Genomic DNA, 5,820 nt, shown 5'->3' with positions numbered 1-5,820 from the left:
CATAAGAGAATAAGAAATGAAAATGTTAGAATGAACAGATGCCACAATATTGTATTAAAAATGAACAAATTAATTCAGCAGTGCATTCAAGAAAATTTACTATGAACATTTTGGGTATAGTCTGAGAATTCTAAGATAACTAGACATCAAATCATCCACTGTGTTTTTCATCAGATAAAAGATGAAAATAAAAACCCACAATCATCTTAATATATGCAGATTAATTTTACAAAATTCATTATTCAACTGTGATAAAAATTCACCAAACTAAGAAAATATGGAAAATAACTTATAAAATTTCTATTATCAGATTTAATAGTAAATTGTTAGGAATATTCTCAAATTAGTGGCTGTTTGGGGTAGAATTTTGTCTCCCACAAATGCATATCTTGAAACTCTAGCACCCAGTAACTCAGAATGGTACTGAGGTAGGACCTATTAAGAGGTTATTAAATTAAAATAAGGCTATTAGAGTGGGGCCAATTCCAATGTGACTGGTGTCCTTATCTACTGTATGAAGAGAAAATCTGGACACACAGCGAGAAAGGTAGGGCATGTGTATGCAGAGAAAAAGACCATATGAGAACACAGGGAGAAAGAAGGTAGCTATCTGCAAGCCAAGAGAGGCCTCAGAAGAAATAAAAAATACCGACAACTTGATCTTGGACTTCTACCCTACAAATTGTGAGAAACAATTTTCTATTGTTTAAGCCACCCAGTCTGTGGTACTTTGTTACAAAAGCCCTAGAAAATTAATACAGTAGCAAAACAAGAGATATGACTCTTTCCCTACTTCATTTCAACATTACATAAGATGCTATTAGTGATGTAAAGGTCATGTGTTTTAGAAAGGAAAGAATATTTCTTTTTATACAAACGATTGTTTAATAAAACCCCAATCTATTAATCTAATAATATAGAAAAACTGAAAACCTAGAAACAAGCTTTAACATATATGTATAATTGATACATAATAAAATTAATAGTTGGTTTTGGTTCAATGGGCTTAACATATACAAAAAATAAAATCTAATTAGAACTATGGGAAAACACCTACTCCACACTGTCAGGGCCCATGATAAGCAGCTCCAAGATATCCCACAATGGTATATTATTTTGAATTAAAATTATTTAAGAAACTGCAATACATAAGGAACACTCTTACCTTTCTGTATGCCTAAAAGCAGGAGATAAATCTCCACATCAGAGACATCCTCCCCGTACCTGGAAACACCCATTATCGCTAGAGTTGAAGACCCCAGACCAAAAAAATCTATGTAAACAAACCTTGTTATTAATTTACTATTCAAGCCCAACTTTTGTTTAGATTATTCACTAATGAATACCTAAACCTTGCTTATATCCTTTTTAATGAGCAATAACTTTTTGTGTCCTATCAATTTCTTCTCAAATTTATTGTTTCTTTGTCTAAAAAGTATTAAATACTGGTTGGTTGATCATTTCTGAGCATCATTTACACTCACATTAAATTGTTTTTCTTTTCTTTTGTTAATCTGGTTTTGTGCTAATTTTATTATTAGTCCAGCCATAAGAACTTACGAAGGGTAGAGGAAGGGAATTTTCCCCTCCCCAACAATTTTGGTGAGCAAACCAGGATCCACTGGCTAGAAATGGCTTGTCCTTAGCCAGCCACACCTAAGAAATCCTGGGATATCTGACAAAAGAGCCAGCAAACAGGTAAGCTGTCTTATCTAGACAAACTCCCAAAATCTTTCTGCAGGATCTGGTATAAAAAAAAGGAGTGAAAATTTCATTATCTTTCTCTAAATTTAAATTAGCAGGAGTAAATATCTATGAAGCTAGCATCTTGAGGGTCTAGCAATTCTGATGTAAAATTTGGTAAAAAAAAAAAAAAATACTCTTGCTTTTTTTTAACCTAGAAATACTTTTCCTCCTAGAAAAATTAAAGGTTTTTAAAGGTTAAAAATTCTAATATATGTAATTGAAGTTACTAAAAAATAAAAAGGGGGGGCAGTTGTATACAAGGAAAGTAAGATGTTTTGGCTAAAAAAAAGGTATGAATAATGGCGATGCATTTTGTCAAAAAAAATGAGAGTGATTTTGTCTAAACTAGAACTTTTGGTTATGAAGGATAAACTAAATGTATATATACAAAATCCTAAGAATTGAATTGTTATTAGAAGTGTTTTAAAAATTAAGCTTTAATATCAATGATGTACTTGTGTAAAACTAAAGCAATATTTTTTATCTGCTAAAGTGACAAAACTTTCTTAGAGTGTAGTATGCTTTTGATAATGGATTATAAAAGGTTTTTCTTTACCTTTTAATCTTTTTAGAAAACAAAGATTTTATGTCTTACCAACTGTACTTCATACAGTCTTCATTCGATTTCAATATTAAAAAGAGCTAAATTTTACTAATAGCTATTTAACTTTCTGTATTTGCTTACAAAGTCTTTGTCACCATGGTTAAACAGATAACTAAGTGTTGCTTCACAGTGAACTATAATCCTATTTGACCAAGTGTTTTAAAATCTTTTGATATTTTTGACAAACTTCCCAAAATCAAATTATAAGTAAAATATTATTGACCTACAGATAACTTTGGGGTCTTTCAGAGAGCCCATGGAACACCTCGAAAAATTTGTTCTCTCTCCTTATAAAAGAGAAATATTAAACTTATTAAGACTATTTGACATGTTAAATTACATGGGAAAATTTGCCAAATAAAAATACTAAGCCTTCTCTTTGTTAGGTCTATATAAATGTTCTAAATTCTGATATATCTTAATATAATTTTACCAGTCATAATTCTAGTTACTATCTTTAAATCACCAAATTTCTTGTCAATTTCATAATAATCAGATCTTTAACCATGTCATTTTAAGTCTTGTCATTTATAGTTATTATTTTACTCTGATGCCTTTTACAAAAATGCTTCATCTTCAAAGACTTATAGAAAGAACTCTGAATACAGGTTTCTGATAACTTTAAAATCATAAAACTCAACTGAGTAAGAATTTACAAAACTAAGGAAAAACTGAATTTATAAAACTGCTATTATTTACACAGACTCTAAATACGCTTTTGGAGTCTGTCCTGCTGTTGGCACAATTTAAAACTCTCATGGATTCTTAACTTTTGCAGGTACTCCTAGTGCTAATGAGCATATAATTGTTGCCCTCCTACAAGCTATTCACCTCCCTTCTAAAATTGCTGCTATTCACTGTTCAGCCCGTACTAACGAGACTGATACTATATCTTTAGGAAACGACAAAGCTGCTAACTATGCGGCTCAAAACAGACCCCTTATTATTTCTCTACCCAATTTTTAAACCTATCTTTATCCCTCACTAATGTTATTAACCACCAGGCAAATGCCCTACAATCAGCAAAGGACAATGGATACAAAAGGGTACCAAATAATATTAGATGGATTATACATTGGGCCAAATGGACTTCTTAGAGCTCCTTTTCTTCTGACTTTTTGTCTTGCATTTATTTAGTGGGAAATAAGTATGCAGATGGGGGATAGTTAAGAAACTAAAAACAGTTGGTTTTTCTCTGGCATCTAATAACTTTCTGACCAAATTTTTTTTTCCCAGTGCATTACTTGTAAATCTCACTAAAATTCTGGAAGAATGAATATACCCTAGGAAGTCCTCCTAGGCCCACACTGCCTCTTGAAGCACTCCAAATGGATTTTATAGAGTTGTTCCAGCTTTAGGCCTATTCTAACTATTTGGCGATGGTCGGCCTGTGTGGGTGAACTGAATGCTATCCAACTAGACGTGTTTAAGAGATTAACGGTTGAGATTATTCCACATTCTCGCACTCCTTTATGGGTTAAATTAGACCAAGGAACTCATTTTAACAGTAGAGATAAATCGTCTGCTTGCAAAACTATGGAGTACTCATTAAAATTTCATATGTGATATCACTCTCAAAAATCAGGGCAAATGGTACATTTTTAAAAAGATCTGTCAAGTAACTTGACTTGAATGGCCAGAAACTTCGACCTTAGCCCTTATAAACATCTGGAATACTCCAAAAGGAGACATGGATTGACCCTCTTTTGAAATAATACCCAATGCCTACTGGCATCTCCAAACCTTCCATTCTTGGATTAAACAAATATTACAGTAATTTAAGTGAATAATTTGACACCCTAACTATATACAAGAATTAAATAGTATACTTGAAGCATATCGTCAACAGGTAAAAGAGGTATAGCCTCTACCAACTGACACGCTTTGCTGTTCTTTTCAATCAAAAAACTTCTATAAAGATTTTTAGAAGAAAAGATATGCTGTAACATCTTTAGAAAGAATTTTTTAAGGTATTATTAACTATTTACACTGTCATCAAAATATTTTTTAAAAACCCTCCCGAATCCATCCAAGCCATAACAAAATAGTCCTAGACCATCACTCTAAAGACAACTGGGTGGGAGAAAACGCTGAGGCACTGTCGCACATTGGGGAAGACTAAATGCAATGAGATTGTGCCTGGCTCCTGGGCCAGAAAAGGGACATTAATGGGAAATCCGACGGAATCTAAATAAAGTCTGCATTTTAGTTAATAGTACTGAATCACTGTCAATTTCTGATAATTGTATCTTGGGTATGTAAGATGCATTAGTGAAAACTGAGTGGAAGATATATAGAAAGTCTACGTACTATTTTTGTAACTCTTCTGTAAGTCTAAGCTTATTTCCAAAAAAAAAAAAAAAAGTTAAAAACAAAACAAGACAATTGGGAGATGGTTTCCACAGGTCACCTTAAACTAAGGATTTCCAGGGCCAATCACCGGGTCCCAGAAGCCGGTGGCACCATGATGTAAACAGCTGTTCCCAAGATCATAGATCAAGAAACTTCACTTTCACCTATTCCCTTCTCCTTTAAAAAACAGAACAAAATGCACACATTCACACACACGAAATTAATGAACACTTTTTCCTCATTTATTAATCATTTATTAGACGGCTGACTAGAGAGTTCTTGTCGCTTTCTAAGCTACTTTCCCTCTCTGTGTTTCCATTATAGTCTCTTTTCAACCTAAGTCTTGCTCTAATTAACCCTCTCCTTTTCAACAGATTGATCACAGACCAAATGCCCTCTTATGTCAATTTACAAATCTTGGCCATGTTAACTAATCAATCTGATTGTTGGTTATGTCAACATCTCAGTAAGTCAAAAGAATCTAAACTAGTCTTCATTCCTGCCGATGTGAACATCTGGTGGACTAGATACAGAAGATAAATGAACAACGGGGTATGGTATCTACTACAAGACAAATGTCACTCTGTCTCCTCTTCTAATGAGTTATCCAGGCCTGTCTTTTACTCAGATAAAGACAACGGGTAAAAATTTCTTCTTTTGCATTAAAAACAGATATGACCCAGGACTTTACTAGAATAATATTACAATCAAACTCTATGGTTTGATTTCACAGGTGACATCTATAGACCTCTTAAGGACATTAAAATTAACTTTAGCACTACCTTTTTTGGCACGCACATCGGCCAAATCACCAAATATTTTGAGTGGGTTAAAAGCCACCCTATGCAACTTGGGATATTGCAGCTGCTTCCCTGATTAAGCTACCCAATATCATAGACTACATATGGATGGACCGAAAATCTGGATTTACCTGGCCAGGTTACAGGACTAAACTTTATAGCTGCCCAAACCAACCAGACTACAGGCTGTCTATAACAGTTATTTTAGAATCTGTTCCATTCTCACTGCCTGACAGGAGCATATGGAAATTGGAAGTATATAGATAACAACATAAATCATGAAATCTTCAGACTCTGGGAATTATAGATTCTACTTTA

This window comes from Pteropus vampyrus, unplaced genomic scaffold, assembly GCF_000151845.1.
Source record: "Pteropus vampyrus isolate Shadow unplaced genomic scaffold, Pvam_2.0 Scaffold37, whole genome shotgun sequence".
NCBI classification, from domain to species: domain Eukaryota; kingdom Metazoa; phylum Chordata; class Mammalia; order Chiroptera; family Pteropodidae; genus Pteropus; species Pteropus vampyrus.
This window is presented reverse-complemented; position numbering follows the sequence as displayed.